General features: G+C 45.1%; 1 protein-coding gene across 2 annotated transcripts in view; it reads right to left on the reverse strand.

Moving 5' to 3' along the window:
• The window catches only part of numb (NUMB endocytic adaptor protein), an 81,487-nt gene extending 63,988 nt beyond the window's left edge, over window positions 1–17,499 (reverse strand). For both annotated transcript variants that reach the window (XM_080751290.1, XM_080751289.1), the window contains exon 1: window positions 17,349–17,499. The gene's annotated coding sequence lies outside the window, so the exon portion shown is untranslated. The remainder of the gene's footprint in view (window positions 1–17,348) is intronic.
• Between the last annotated feature and the right edge of the window lie 142 nt (window positions 17,500–17,641).

The following is a 17,641-nucleotide window of genomic DNA, read 5'->3' on the forward strand; positions in this document are numbered from 1 at the left end:
TGAGATGGGAAAGTCCTGATCTGACGAAGCCCGAACCGGCGAACAGGGGAAATGTCCCCTACCGTAGCGATCTGGCGAATCGTTTTATTGTCTTAAACATGGCTCTGTTTTAAGGCATTTTTCGTAGTTATTGAGTGCTTGCGCATTGGTCTCGCCTGTTGCCCGTGGCGTTATTGTAAATGACGCCGCAGCTCCAGGCGGAGCCGCTCGATTGTCCACGACACTGCAAGCGGCGCGAAGGCCAGCGGACCTTGGTCCTGCTCTTCGCCCCCGAGCGCCGAAGCCGTGGTGAATGCAATCGTTCGCACGATAAACGCCCTGTCCAGGAGGATTAAACGAAAAAGACGAAAAATATGCAGAAGGTTTTTTTTTCCCTTTTTCTTTCGCCAGATCGCTACGGTAGGGGACATTTCCCCTGTTCGCCAGTTCGGGCTTCGCCAAAAAGGTACGTGCCCGCTGAGATACGGTGTTCCAGCATACAATAAGGTCAGACTAAAAAGGTCCTTTAATGTCCATCAGTCTACTTTAAGGCTTAATCAGGAGTTTGACTAATTTCAGAGTGAACTGACAATAAAGTCAACTCACTCAAGTGCAGGACAAGTTAGGCAGAAACCAATAGACAAATAAGAGACAGAGACTTCCTCCAGGCCCGATGAATCACAACTCATGCGTGCATTTGACAGAGCTGACATGACCTGAACATGCACAGCAGGATCGAAACGTTGTCAGCTAAATAAATACGTTTTTGTACCTGCTTTGGTGTGTGGGCTCGCTAACCTTTTTAAATATTTGACAAAGCTCACCATTAAGACATCGTAAAAGGGGGTCGCCACCTTCCAAACAGCACAGATATATAAGCTGAAAGCTTGTAGATCTGTTCTTTTTGGCAAGTTGATACAGTCATACTACAGTGTATAAATTGGGTTTTAACCCACAGCTTTGCTCCTGGACTCGGGCATCTATTTGACTGCAGTCTGCAACTCTGCACCAGTGCAAGTGCTGGCCATGGCTGGGGAGTCAGAAGATGTTAAGGGAAATGTTTAGCAGGTTTTTCTACCTCCCTTTGAGAGGTTACCAAGTATTACTCAGAGAGCATAATCGACTGGACAGTGGACATTAAGGAGTGGCTTCTGAACTAGGGAACATGGTAGAGAAATTTGAAATCCATCAACCACGGTGGCCTGTGGATGAAAAGGTTGGTTTCCTGCCTGCAGCCCTTTCATCCTTCCCCCTTATGTGTTCTCTCGCAGAGGAGCTGCCTGCCCTGCAGCTGCCAAATGGATTTGGCTCTTCCAAGTAGCCATTATTATGGGTACTTGACTGGCCACAATGGCAAGGGTTTGGCAGACGGTCTCGGGACTATACATCAGTGGTTAGGAAAAGCAGATTCTACATTTTTTCCACGTTTACATATGTTCTTTACGTCATACCCTTGGCTCTTGAGGCCAGACTATTCTAGGGACGCATATTATATTATAGGCATTGCCTGGCTGCACTGGCACCAGCCTGGCAGCACAGCACAGGCTAAGTCAATACACACAACCCCCACCCTCTGTGTGTGTGTGTGTGTGTGTGTGTGTGTGTGTGTGTGTGTGTGTGTGTGTGTGTGTGTGTGTGTGTGTGAGAGCATGTGTGTGAGCGTGTGTGTGAGCGTGTGTGTGCGCATGCGTGCGTGCGTGCATCACAAATCATACCATGTGGCAGTACACAAAGTAAATCACTCTCCATTTCAGATCAACTTAAATAAATAAATAAATAAATAGTAATTCATTATATGTAGCCTAATTGTACCTCATGTGCTATTGAAGAAATAAGAACATTTTACCACTTGACTGGCTCCATTTCCCTTTACTCTCTCAGCCACGGGGAGCCACTTAATATTAAAACTGGATTAAACCGTACTTCTTCTGTACTTAAATTAACCCTGCATACGGAGTGGATTCATTCGCTTACCTCGATGTGTACGGATCGTGCACGCGAAGCACACGGGGGGGAAGATGCCTCCGGCAAAATCCCCACTATATGCCAATGCAGATTGAGACGGGGGATAAAAAAAATTAAAAAAAGGAACGGTGCCATCCAAGAAGGACGGGGGGCGCGCTGATGCTCATAATCATAATATTATTTCTCAGATCATAATACAATAAGAGAAATTTCCGGCTAGTCCACAGACAAGCCATTCTGGCCAGGCTGGGAAAGTGTCAACACAAAATCTCTGCTGAAAAAAAGCCAATCTAACGTTCGTGCATGCACACATACGCACCGCAGAGTTGCAGCTACTATTATTTTAATTCTGCCGAAAACCGGGACAATTTTGTAGTGAATGTTGAAAACCGGCACATATTAGTGATATTTGTCGGGATACCGGGACACGTAGCTTGAAAACGGACAGTCCCGGCCAAACCGGGACGTCTGGTCACCCTAATTATTTTACCTGCATTTTCCCCCAGAGTCCCAGAGGCCTCTATTGCTGGGAGTTGAATGTCAGGGTGGCGTGCAGGCTTCAATAGCCTACTTCTTCACTCTATTCAAATGCCAGTGTTGCAGAGACAAAGTAATGCATAGCTATTTCACTGTCAATAAAGTGATTGTGAGTTTGTGCAAGAGAGCGATACAGTATATTTGGGCATAGTATTGCGTTTTTAATGTTGCAATGATGAATGCTCAGCACTGAGCAAAGCCACTGAGCATTGAAGGCCTGTCACTATCTACTGCTCTCATCACGACGTGTACAGATGGCTGCAGGGAGGCTTGTCTGAGCGGATTCTACTTGCAGGACCCTTAGACACCACAGTGCTGTATTCTGACACACACACACACACTTTGACACAACATGCTGTGACACAAATGTCAAACAGTGGCATCACACACACACACACACACACACACACACACACACACACACACACACACACACACACACACACACACACACACACACACACACACACACACACACACACACACACACACACACACACACACACACACACACACACACACACACACACACACACACACACACGCCCCCCGGCATGAACAGAAGCATATCATATAAAGATGCACAATAAAACATGTACACACTGGCACGCAAGACCCAAAGGGCAAAAGTGATAGAAACCAGGGGTGTGTGAAAGAGAGGGTGGAAGGATAGAGACGAGAGGGAGGCATAGAAATGAAAGAGACAGCAAGGCAAATGCAGAATTGCTCTCTGCAACAACCTTAACAGAAAGAGACATAAAGGGCAAGGCAGAGATGGAGAGATTGAAGGAGGGAGGGAAAGGTGAGGGTGAAAGTGAACGAGAGAGAGAGAGAGGGAGCAGAGATTATGTGGAAAAACACTCAGAGGGATCGATGGTTGCTGTGCTGGGTCACTCTCCTGTCAATAACGTTGCTTTTCAGACCAACGACACTCTGAGGCTGTATGTGGAAGTTGTACATGTATGTGGAAGCTTTGGAAACCAATCACTTCCTCAACATGAAATAATGTCCTAAAAACTTTGGATTGGTTCTGCATTGCTTTTTACAACTCGGATGTTTCCAATTTTTGCAACGAAAGCTATAGGAGATTGTCCTCAGTCTCTTAATGTCGAGAGATAAGCCTCTCGGGATGTAATGTGTGTGTTAGAGTTATGGTCAGGTCAACCTGAGTTACGTTGGTTATAGACAGTACATACATAAGGGGGGGGGGGGGGTAATGGAATGGATGTAAGAGACGGACACACACACGGACACACACACACACACACACACACACGGACACACACACACACACCTCAGTGATAAGTGTATATTTAGGCTAGTAGCTACTTGGCTGTCAACAATGGTTTGTGTGTGCAATATTTGTAAGACAGCAGGCAAGTGCAAGTGTGAACAGCACACTGCATGTGTGTGTGTATGCTGCTTGCGTGTGTGTGTGTAGCAGTGTTTGTGGAGCAGCAGGGTGTGATGAGAGGATGAAGCAGAACAGGAACTTCCTGCTGAGCAAACAGACACAACCTCTGACCTGGCCAAGAAACATGGCGCGCACACACACACACACACACACACACACACACACACACACACACACACACACACACACACACACACACACACACACACACACACACACACACACACACACACACACACACACACACACACACACACACACACACACACACACACACACACACACACACAAAATACATTATCAGAAAGACACTGCTGACAGTCGCATACAATCCTACCAGTTTTATATAAACAGTTGTAGCACACACACTCCTGCTGTCAAACTATGCAACCAGCAGCTGCACCAATCAACTCACATAAAAGGTTTATAGAAAACATATTGGAAAATCCCACCCACTCCAACAGGTGTCAAAAGAAAAAGGGTGCCGATGGCCTAGTGGTTAATTCCTGAATCCGACGGCCTCCATCTCCCCGTTTCCTGTAATTCTATACTGTACTATCCAATAAAGGCAGAAAAGCCCAAAAAACATATATTAAAAAATGGCGATTACACACATTTAACTTCTCTGGATCTTCTGTCGGGCCCACTGAAGATTCACTGCATACGGTAAGGGAATTTTAAAACACAATTACTGTTGTAAAAACTAACTACCCAAGCAAACTGCTTCTGTTCCCACACAGTAAAATCTTCGATTCCTCAGAAGTAATTTTTCCATAAAACTTGAGAATATACAAATGGAACCAAATGAACATTACAGTACAGTCCATCCATTTTGTATTTTTTTTTACGCTCAGAAATAAATTAGTTTATAGTCCACTACGCTGAAAGCATATGTTCTTCCAGGCCAGTATATTCTCTTGAATCTTTATACACTCAGGTTATTCCCCTCAAAAACAGTGTCCGACAGTACAAAGGCAGGGCCTTTAGCCATGAGGGAGCAGCGAGCACACACTTCTTCGTAGGAACAGTATTTCTAGTTTGAAGATAGAATAGATAATATTATATTTAGGGCATTTCGCAGATGCTCTTATCCACAGCAAATTACAAGTATCAGGGTGAGTGAACCCTAGTCAATAGTGTGTCTACAAATAAGCCCACATAACCCTGACCTTCTAGACAGATACTCTCGGGTCACTCCCACCTGTGAAGAGAGTGCTCGAGTCAGATGGTAACACGACTCCATATGAGACAAGCAGGGCTCTTATTGACATCATGCCTCTCAGCCAAGTGAGCCAACCAAACCGGTCAATCCGGCATCCTGCATGCGACAAGGAGCCCGTGCTACTAGCTCACTCACTCATTAGAGGAATGTCTTCCAGGTACTCTAGTAACTGTACCTCAGCTCTGACCTCCTCTGTCTTTTTATACTTGTCTAATGCAGTCCTGGGCGGTACACTCCCTCTGCCAACCTGGGAAAAGCAACGGAGTGACCTCATGGGGGGGGGGGGGGGTTCCCCAGTTGGACGTAGCGTGTGGAAGGAACTCATTATTCCAACCAGTTCCTTTCCCCTCCGTCAGGCATCCCGGCTGGCCAGGGGGAGCTAGTATAGGGACATGGGTTACTGCATGTTTTTTGTTGTGAGGGTATCAACACGGGGGAGAACATGTATTGCAAACTCCACACAAAAAGCCCCCATTTGTTGTGGTGTCTTTTTGGTTGGATCATTTTGGCAAGAGCTCTGGCTCTTTATAAATCTTATATAGATATTGTGAAATGTGATTACTGTTGATATTATCATCAGGAAATTTGGATAGCCTAATATCGTAATATGGCATAAGTGTCGTCTTTTCCTGGGTCTAAAAGCTGCATTACAGTAAAGTGATTTTCAGTACATACTTGAATGTTGTAGCTTTTCCATTATTTGCCTTTAATTACCCACTCACAAAGTTTTGTGAACACACTACACTAGTGTTGTAATGGTACATATTCTATTGAACCACTGGTGCAGGGTGTTTGGTAAGGCGTAATAAAGTGGGTTTTCTTTTTGTGCAGAACTTGAATTCCAAGTTCCCAGTTCCCACAAAGACATACGCGTTTTCCCCAGGAGGGTTGGGGATGGGGAAGACGAGCGCTTGTTTGTGTTACCTCAACATCTTTAAAATCACTTGACAACATCGCACAGTGCAGCCTCTAGGCCTGCCAGCCGCACCCCAGCAATAACATACACAGCACGGTAAATAGACAGTTTACCCCGAAAGCCTGTCATGTTGTAAGGGAGCCGAGAATCAATGACTTGATGACCCCCCATTAAGCATTAACCACTTGACCCTAGTATCCATATTCTGGGGGTCTAGATGGTTTAAGTGGTTATGGTTTACGGTTGGATGAAAGCAGTGTCCCAGCATTGTTAAGTAGCGACTGGGCATGCCACTTGCAACACTTACTTTTAGCTCATTTGAAGCACAAATCTGGCATAGGAACTGACTGTGAGAGATAGTTGTGCATCTTTGCTGAGAACCAGCAGGTTGGCATTGGCGAAACCTAATCTAAATATTAAGTTGTGCAAAATGTGACATGTCACAGAGTTCAGCACATTTTTGCTGACCTCTGTGAAATAATTCGGCAGCATTTTGAGATTTCGAGGTGCAGGTTTTCCCCATTCCCAATTTTTACTTTTCAAACCAAGTAATAATAGCCCAACTCTTCCAATATATGTCTCTATGAACTCTGGAGTGCTGATAAGGAAGAGGTAGTGAATGAGGTGAAGAACTATGGACCCTGTGTTTTTTCCGGGTACACTACTGTCAGTGAAGAATGAAGATGAGATCAGCGTATACATTGAGTTAAGGATTTTAACACGAGTTAGAGTAAGTAATTTCCCCAAATGTACATTCACCAAGACAACAAACAACCCGACAACAACAGCTAGACACAGGCTTCAGGTGGACGAGGCAAGACAGGTTGTCTGTCCCCCGTCTATTCAGAGATTAGGGTTCAGTCAAGTAATTAGGATCGAGGTACTCAGTGAAGCCTTGACCCCCCGAGAAAGACGAGACAAATATGTAAGCTCTTCACGGCTGACAGAGGAAGAGATCCAGGGAGTCCAAAAACAAAAAGCACTGGCAGCCAGGTTGTTTCTTGGCCAGGCAGACAGGAACCAGGCAGTCAGACAGCTAGTCATACAGGTTAGTAGCCAGGTTGTTGCCAGCCTGAGACAGGGCCCAGGAGCAGGAGGCAGTGAGACAGGGACTGCTGAGGACAACGGCCAGCAGAGAAGAATGGAAAATTACCAGGCCTGCACAATCAGCTGGGCTCCTTTGATCAGCCAGCGCCGAGGCACCAATTACTGCAGGGATAATCGGGGACCCTCTGGGGCCTGATGGGTTGCAGACAGGGTGGGCAAAACGGGTCAGTGACCAGCAAGGCAGAAGCCTGGTCAACGGCACTCAGTCGAGCCAAAAGCAGACGGTAGCCCCCTTTTTCTCTGAACGCCGTGTGAAAGGCGGCCAAAATGGAGCAGGGCAGCACAGCAGAGCCATTGTTCCCTTTGCTGTCGACTCAGCACAGAGGCTCTCTCTCACACAGGCCTGCGATCTCTCTCTCCCCATCGCTCTGCTACAGCGTTTGGTGGATGACTGTGGTGGTGTGATGCAGTGGGGAGTGTGTCTGTGTGAACATCCTGTGCATGTCTTCAGGTCTCTCTCACTCTTTATTTTTCCCTCGTCTCTTTCATGAAGCACATGTAAGTACGGTACTCAAACATTTTCGTTGTACATTTTGCTAGATATACTAGATATTGCAGCTCGACATTGCAGCTAGATATACTGCAATATTTGAGTCTTATATTGCCTGTATGCTTTTGACTACAGACTTCTTCTTAGTTCAATGAAAGACGTCAATACAGCTCATTTACAGATCTACCACTAAATACACCATTTATTTATGAGAAAGTAAAATTTTGACAAACCATTGTAGACAATGCAGCCCAAGTGATGCGATATGTGATGCACGCATGTGTGTGAGTGTGAGTCTGTGTGTGTGTATCTGTGTCTGTATACATACATGCCTTCCATATCTATAAAGGCTTTCTCACGGTTCTTTCTAACAACACATGCGCAAAGGCCCTCACACGTACACACTACACACACATTTATCTATACATGTGAACGCACACCTCTACCCCGGTAGCTCTTGAGATTAAAAACTGCAGCTCAGGAAGCTGCAGACTGACGCAACACACGGGAAACAACACACAGACGCTCCCCTCCCTCCCTCCCAACCACTCCCTCGCCTCCTCCCCAGGAAAAAGGTCTTACATTCCTCCTACCTTACTTCAGCTTATCTGGGGTGGGCTGACGAAGCACAGTGCGGTCTGTGTGAGAGAAGATTGTGTGTGTGTGTGTGTGTGTGTGTGTTGGATGCCTGCGCACTTGAAGATGAATGATGCATCCAACTCTCTCTCTCCCTCCGTCTCCCTCTCTCTCTCTCTCTCTCTCTCTCACTACAACACACACAACACAGTCTGGTCACTGTGACCATTTGACCAGCAATAAACGCCAACTTGGCATCAACTCAAAAGTATCATACCAACAGCCAAACAGTCCATCGATCCATCATACACTACTACAATAAAGAAAAAACATAAACAGTGATTTGATCACTGATCGGTTGCTGTGCCCAGAGGCAACAGCCCAGTAAAACCAAGCATTGGGTCTTGCGTGCCTACTCGTGCAGCCAGTTACCCATCAGTAGCCAAGGTAGTTTGGAACAGACAGCCATCATCTTGTTATACAACAGCCGAGTGCTGGCCCGGGGGCCAAGTCCGAACCAGAAGGAGCTTCCCAGGAGCACTGTGTGAGTCAGCAGAAACGGTGCCATCTCATGACCAAGGGGATAAGGGAATACATGGTGAGTGTGTGTGTCTATATGGATGATGAGAGAGCTTGTTTACAAGGTCTGCACGATAAAACACACAAACACGTTAAAACTTGACGGGCTGTAATTGTTTATCATGCGATTATGAGCGAGTGGGATGTACACTACAGACCATTTTAATTTGATTCCTGCCACTACAATTTCTAAGTACACACTGGATGATGCCAACAGAACACCATGAATTACTTTAACTGAGGGATATATAAGTTAAGTCGTTAGACAAAAAATACTTGAGGATTGATCATTCATTTCTCAGTTCTAATGACTACAGCCCTCCAATCTCACTCCACTCTGAAAACAGGTCTGGTCAAACTCAGAACAGTGGATAGAATGAGTGAGCAGCATACTCACTCAGATGTGACTAAACTGTGATTGAGTGGTGACTGGTGAAGTAGAGCATTAGGACCACAGTCCGTCTGTGTTTTTCAGATCGAATCAGATCGAAACAACTTAGTGAAGTGTATATCGATCAGCAATAATAGAAGATACATTGATATAAACATAGCCTGAGGTATGTGCACTCTGCACAAAATAGCATCATTTAAAAACATCATCCATCCAACCCTGAGAGTGAGACACATGAACACAACAGCATTTGTTGGTGTAACTGGCAGTTTATTTCACTGAGCAGTTGATATGTGCATCTGGGTGAGCCTGTCCTCTTCTATGGAATGGCACTGCCAAAGCTCTGCCCATACTGTCAATGGCCGAGCCCCATTCTAATAAAAGATTCCAGAGGCTTTCTTTCTGAGAAAGCAAGCCTGGGATCTGAGGTTTACGTCAACAGTTCATGGCAATCAACTCGTTTTGTCTTCTGATATGCTACAACTAGCCTTACTGAATTTATGTAATGATGATCTTCTCTAGCCACACTTTGATACTGTAATTGTTGAAATAATTAATAAAGTTATAGATACATGCAGCCAAACGTTTGTATACAAACAAGCTGTAATGTACTGCAAACCCAGCTTGGAGTAACAAACTTTATCCAACTGCCTTGTTCCAGTGCATGACAACAGTTGTGGAGTTGACATTTTTGAATCCCATAGCATAGCCCGACGAGATGGGACACATGGCTGAAGGCGTTTCACTGTCTGATTCAGTCAGTGAACAACCCGCCACCACTGCCCCAATCACTGTGATTGGCTGAGAAAACCCCATCCCGTTTCACTAGGAAATCTGTCCTGATATGGTCACAAAATGCCATTGCAGCTAACTATTCCATCTATCTATTAGCCGGGGAGCCACAGGCTCAAAATTTGAGGACCTGTGATGTCATAACGATTTTTTTATTTTTGTTTTTTCTATTAATTAGGTCAATAAGGTACACAGAACGAGAGGCCTGCTCTGCCGGAAACATTGCGAGAAAAAAAAAGTCCCATCGACGTCACTATACATGAAAAGAATACAAAAATAAATCTGCTTTAAGTAGCATGTGAGGGGTCAAACTAGGGGTTCTTCATGATTCTGAATCCATTGCAAGCATTTGTTTTGCATGAAAAACATTCCTTAGGCTATATTCCAGCCGCACAAAACGGTGAGTCATCAAAAATCATAGTTTTGAGAGGCCGAAATCTAGCCCAAGGAATGTTTGTCATGCAAAACAAATGCTTGCAATGGATTCAGAATCATGAAGAACCCCTAGTGTGACCCCTCACATGCTACTTAAAGCAGATTTATTTTTTGTATTCTTTTCCTGTATAGTGAAGTCGATGGGACAGCCACCAATGGCCATAACCTTTTTTCGCAATGTTTCCGGCAGAGCAGGCCTCTCATTCTGTGTATCTTAATGACCAAATGAATAGAAAAAACAAAAATAAAAAGTATGTCATGACGTCAAAGGTAAAACCCTATTCTTTGAGCTTTTGGGCATGTGGCTCCCCGACTATATCTATCTATACTATACATACATTCTCACTACGGCCAACCCCCACTTTCATTCCCATGTCATGCCCAATTACACCGGCTCTCACTCATAGGCACTAGACAGACGGTACAGGACTTGCCGTTCATTCGCTAGGAGCAGTCGCCATGGTGACACGTTATATGCCCATTATAGCCTCCTAGCCTATAGGATCGCCGTTAATTGGCTAGGAGCCGTCGCCATGGTGACATGTTATGACTCTGCGTGTGTTTGTTTGCAACTCTGCTGCCTGCGTCGTCTGTGTCGCGAGATCCACGAGCAACAACAGCATTCCACAAGCGATCCCAAAGTGGGGTAGTTATGGGACTCGCATGCAGACAAAACAAAAATAAACAATGTTAACTGCCACAAACTTGACGCACGCGTCCCTGCAAATATATGGAACCACATGGACTCGACAGTTATGACGGCCGTGCATGTTTGGATCGAGCAAGCGATTGTGCCTCAAAATACTTCTGCGTCTTGAATGCCTTGGATCGGCTGCGAGCACCCACCAGCTTGGATGACAAAATCAAAAAAAGCAAAACCAGGCACAGTGTAAGTTGATGCTAGGGCTGGGTTCGGTAACCGCCGTACCGCCGTATCGCGATATACCGCGGCCTACCGCGGTGTCAGGGTCCTTACCGCGGTCAAAAAAGACAAAAAATAGGCTATTTTTATTGAGAACGAGCGAGTTTTAAAACGGGGGAGAAGCGAGGACCGCATGCGCTTCATGCCGCTCTGCTCTGGGCCGCGCACCACAGGTTTGGAACAATTGGAAGCTTGGCCCCGCCCGTCACAGTCTCCGACAGAGAGTGAGACACAGTAGACACTGGAGCAGTGCAGTAGCCTCGTAGCCTCAGAAGCGTTAAACTTTCTCCATAATCCACACGACACAACTCACACAAGTATGTTTATACATACCTCGTGGCCGTTTCTTTTTTTATTCATACGCGCGGAGCGCGAGGACTAAAACCGAAAATGAAACCAGCGCTAGTGAGTACTTTTACAGTATAGCGCGTGTGCCCGTCGTTGTTCGACTACAACCTTTTCTGTCAAGTCTGGTAACTAAAACCTGTTTACTATGTTTATATCACCACTCAATCAATGCGATTTGAGACGTAAGTTTGCATAATCACAGACCGTACACAATCACTATACCCGTCTCATCTGGTTTGTTCACAAATAGCGTGCAGTGTCTGAAGCCCCAGTAGCCTACCAGTGGCGTCAGTTCAGAAAAAGCTAAGGTATGGCAACATGACAGACACCAGTCATGTTGCCATACCTTAGCAACAGGCACGATGAAAGTACATTTTATTATTTCCCCCTGTAGCCTAGGTATGGCAGGTGCCATATAGCTTGCCATACCCAATTGACGCCTCTGTAGCCTACGTTACTATAGTAACCCGACACTGCAAAGATCTACAAGCTCAGAACGCGTTGCGAACGCGACGCGTTGTGAGCTTGTAGATCTGCTACTTTCAAAAGCCAGACCCACTGTGCTGTACGGGGAACTCGAGCAGTCAGGCTTATAGGACCGTGGAGAGACGAATTTTGGGCAGATGATAGGAATATTTTGTCTTATCGCCGAACCTTAATTAATAGATACGGGGGTGCGGTAATTACCGCAATACCGGCGGTAAATGGGAGGACGGTAACCGCGATAACAAAATGTTGATACCGAGCCACCCCTAGTTGATGCTGAGGTTGATTCCTGAGGTTGCTGTCAAAACTCCCTAGCTTTTTCACAGACATTTATTTGCACTCTTTCAGAGAACGTTTTCCACAACAATTCCACAAAGTGTCTTGAAGAGATTCTAATATTCTATAAGTAGTCATACTTGATCTAAATTCAATATCTCCTCCAAAGGTTACTTCGATCTTATTGATTTAGCTTCGCCTTGGGTTTTTGAACTTCGGTATCCTATTGCCACTGCATTGCTGTCCACACTCACCTAGGGAGAGATGCCTTGTGGAGTGGATGAGGGAAAATCATCTCTCTGGGCATTTCATTCTGTGCACCACTGGGTCAAAGTGTTCTCGTGGCAGAATCGCCCAGCAACCACTACCGTTACCAGGGAACGGGTGCCACGGCAACATCAATGCGCGTCCACAGTGACGACAGCAGGATGCAGAGAGGAGCAGGACTACACTACACTGAAGATTAGGCAGCGCTACAGCACAGCCACCAGGCTCATGGTCTGCTGAGCCAGGTAGATGTGGTTTGTGAAGGGTGAGGGACTGACGTCACTCTGCAACGACCCATGCAGTGAGCAAGGGAGTCATTAAAGAGCTAGAGATAGAGAAGGTAAAGAGATATACACACATACGTCAGTCAGATGGTGGACAGGGAGTTATTACAGAAACCACAGAGGATGATGTTCTCCTGACACAGAGAAGCAAAAGAGAGAGGGAGAGACGATAAGGGCCACAAACCCAGGGCCGAGTGTATGGAGGTTTACACATCAGGATACTAACTTTTTGTTCAGAATCAGAGAGACAAATTCCTTTCAATTAAAAAGTTACACCAACAAAAAGATAAAGCAATTTACTATAATCACTTTTAAAAATAGTTATGAAAGGTAGACCAAAACATAACAACTGTGACGCACAAGTTTGGATTTCTATCTAAATATATGGGTCTGGTACCAATACACCGACTACACACAAACATACCAGCCACAGCCAAACGGTAGCACAACCAGTCACAGCATATGGCAGCAAACTGTGGCCCTCTCCACAATACAGCATCGAGTCACTCCCGTCCTGGGTCACTCGTAATTAAAGCAGAGATCAGCATGCTGTGAATAAAGCATGAGCTGCTCCACTGCCGAGGGCTCAGGTATCGCTGTATATAGGGGGCCCCAGGGCCAGCCGCAGTGAGACAAAGGAGCTTCTGAGCCCAATACTGTCCACAGGGAGGAGAGAGACAGAAAGAGAGATACATAGTAAATGACAGAGATAGCTTTCCAGGTGAACCATGACAAACACACAGAAGACGAATTACACAAAGAAAGATCAAGACGCAGACGGAGGTATGTTGAGATATACAAAGATGCGGAGAAATGGGGTGTGGAGGGTGTGGAAAAATGAAAGACGATTCCTTGCATATAGTGCCCCGGTCTCCCCACCCATCCCAGAGCTAATCCTCTTCTACTGCCAAAACAGACAGGGCAACAAAAAGAGGCTCTCAACAAGCCCCACTGGACCTCATTAAGAACTGAGTGAGATATTGTCCCGGCCGGGGGATCGTCAATGAACAAGAGTGTTCAAAGCTGCAGTAGTAACCCCAAGCAAAACGCGCTCATATACAAATGAAAATAAATATACACTTTGTTAAAAAAAGGGAAAAAATAAAAAACAGTGCTGATGCAGCTGAATTTTTACCAATTAAGTACCTCTAACGAAAAGGCTTCCTGCGGCAACACATAATGGAGTAAAAGTCCTTCATCTAGATTGTTTTGTGCATTTGGGTGGTTGTCCAAGTCACAATGATAAATTGATAATGTACAGGTCTATGCGAATTAGTTGAGATGACTGCACTGTAAAATCCTGAGCGTTAAATTTGACATTTACAGGTCAATTTTTCCATTTGTTCACTCTCCGAGTTAAATTAAAACTGAGGATTGTACTGCGTGATGACTTCTTGTTTGTGTAGTACAGTAAAAGAACAAAGATCACTAACATGCTTAGCAAAACAGATTTTCAAACCACTGCTGCAGTTTCCCCAGAACCTATTTTAGGCTTCTTGCGTTGAAATGGGCAGCAGCACATTTGAGATCCTAATATTCTATTAAACCCCTCTTAAACATGAATCCACCCTGACAGTTTTGGTTGGATGTGATCTCACGGAGTTCGGAAATCAGAACGTAGTCCTGGGAGCAAATGTACCAAGTTGCAGATGGTAGGACTACACCTGCTTCCAACGATCCTAACTGCCATATGTCCATGGCTGAGATTTTATTGAGATGATTTATTACACACATTTTGACATTCACCTGAAAAGATGCTAGCATCAGCCAGTGCAGTCAAGGGTCAATGTCAAGACATCTTAGAAATTCGCAGATCAACAAGCTCACAGCGTAAAACGAAATCAACGATGTGAGCTTTTTAGATCTGCTATTTTCACAGACAACACTGGCATGCAGCTAAGCATACAAATAAGGCTTAACTTGACAAATAAACAGCACAAGGTTAGCAGTCGGGAGCCTGGCATGGACAACTTGTTTTGACACTCACTCCGTCTCCCTCACTCACACACTCTCTCTCTCACACACACACACACACACACACACACACACACACACACACACACACACACACACACACACACACACACACACACACACACACACACACACACACACACACAAATATAATCTCTCGTCTCCACATATCACCTCACAGGTCTAGTCGGTAAACAATAGACTGGAAGCTGAGCCAACAATAAGAGTCACTTGTCCTCTGCTGTGAAGAAACTGGGCTATCTTGGTGTCACAGAAGGCCCATGCTGCCCTACACATGCAGGAACTGTGCTGTGCGGGTACTCAGAGAAACTACTTTAAAAGTTATGTCTGAGTCTGACCCTGCCAAAGGTATTGTTAGTACAGAAGTGGAGTGTGCCATTTAACAGCATGCATGACATTTAGTAATAGTAACAATTGAAGTAGCCACTGCGTTAGTGTGAACTGAACTCGCCTTTATAGGGCAAAGCCATGCATAAGAATGCAGACAGTGCAGCACTGTGAATGCCCTGTCATTGCACAGGTCACTTATCTAGCCTGTCTTGGGTCCCTGATCAGCAAGTCACATGGACGGACCGATGGCTGCCAAGAGGCAAGACGGCCTGTCCTTTGAAAGTACAGTGAGATTGACACTGAAGAGTAAAAAAGATAATTTCACTTGGTACATGAATTACAAAAGGCCCAGTCAGAGGCCATTGCTTGCTCTCCTCCTCTCTCTGAAACAACCACTTGACAGACTGGTACATTGGGTTTTTGGTGGCACACAGTCAATCACAACTTGCTCACACATTCTGAGCTTGAGAATTGTTCTGACACAATTCTACCCAACATGGAGGACATGTTTGAAACCCAGATTGTGGACGGAATTCTCAAATCACAAAACGTAAAACAAATCACAAAACATTTTTGAAATGATCTGATTTTCAAGCTTTGTGTAAGCTTGAAAATAAGACCATTCCAAAAACAGTCAACAAAACAGACAAATATAGGTGTAGTCATTCATCGTAGCTACAGATATTAACCAGAACTGAGTGCTTCAGCTGAAATGGTTTATTTGTGCTGTGGTGCTCTGCTCATAGTTATTGTACAATATATTAGCCAACAACCAAAAGTCTGTATGTAGAAGTTAGTCCAACTCATGTTACAGTTTATCTAGCTCAATAAAGGAACCTCTCCCTCAATCTAACCACAGCCATCAGGCTAGAACTTAAACAATTGTTTAACCCCTAGACAATCTGAGAGCACTGTGGACTGTGGGCACAGCATAATAACGTAGAATAGAAATCATGAGTGATCAGATCCCAAATTAGTGATTTGTCAACATGCATGAGTTTGCACAGGGAAGTAGAAGTTAGCCATTCTGTAAACAAACTAGTCGCATCTCTCAACCCGAATCTTCTTGGCAGGTGAATACAGCAGGTTACAATCGTCGCATCTAGATAACTTATCTTTCAGGATATTTATACGATCAACCTAATCTCAACATGTCAGGTAGCTGACAAATGTGCCCAGTCCCAGCCTGACATTTTGTTTCGACCGCATCGCTTCCCTACCAGGTAAAGAGTAGTAATAACGCCATGGTGGTGCTAACATTAAAGTACAGTATTTAAAGTGATGGCCACTGTGAGTGAGACTGATCAGAGGACAGACCTGGCAACACCTGCGAAGGATGGTAAACAATTTCCATTTTAGGAAGCTTTGCTGCGCTGCTATGCTGTCTCATTCCCAGACGTGGTATTTATTATCGCACTGAATCCAGTAACTGGCAATCAGAACGCACGCAGTGCCTAGCATTACATTTACAGTAGCTGCAGAGCATTACAGGGGTCCTTGAGGGAGTTCCAGGGGGTCCCCAGCTAAATGATAGTTAGGAACCAAATGGACCCTTATGGGTAGGGTATGTAACTCAGAGAGTGTACAACAAATGGAACCAATACAGTCTCCCGAGTTAAATTAACATCAATTTTACAATATAAACTAAGGTCTCAGAGATAGAAATGCCATTAAACGGTGGTCCGCAGCCCAAAGCATGTCAAACTGGGGATCCTTGAAATTAACATGGTTGGGAATCACTGCTAGAGCTGTAAAAACATTTTCTCTCATGGGGGTCCCTGGCATATCTTTTCAAATGGGAGGGTCCACGGGCTAATAAGTGTCAACTTGGGGGTCCTTAACACGAAAAGGTTTGAGGACGACTGCATTACAGTAGCTGTATTATTAGCATTAGCCACGTACCGCTGGTTTTCATTCGTGTTCGGTAAACACACAGCACACACACACACGTACGTCACACACAGCTAATGTTACTTAGCTTAGCTAGCTACAGAGGCATCACCGAGGTGGCTAATTAAACAACCTGTACACCCTTACCTGTGATCAGCGAGCCGACCCAGAATATGTTCTGTTAATGGTGTCACCAATTCTCCCACGGAACGTATGAAAATAATTCAAATTCCACAGAAAGCGTTGAGGAAACGCTCCCAGTCCAATCGCTGCTTCAAGCCACCGCTGCTGCTGAATGGCTGCTACTCCTCCACTCTGGCAAACTTCACCAGCGTCAAGTCAGTCGCTGACAAAAACTACACTTCCGGTCACGGACTTCAAAATAAAGGTCCCTGCACACTGCTGCGTTTTTCGGGCCGTATATCGGAGTGAATTTCGGA

This window comes from Nannobrachium achirus (genome assembly GCF_963921795.1).
Source record: "Nannobrachium achirus genome assembly, chromosome: 20".
Lineage (NCBI taxonomy): Eukaryota > Metazoa > Chordata > Actinopteri > Myctophiformes > Myctophidae > Nannobrachium > Nannobrachium achirus.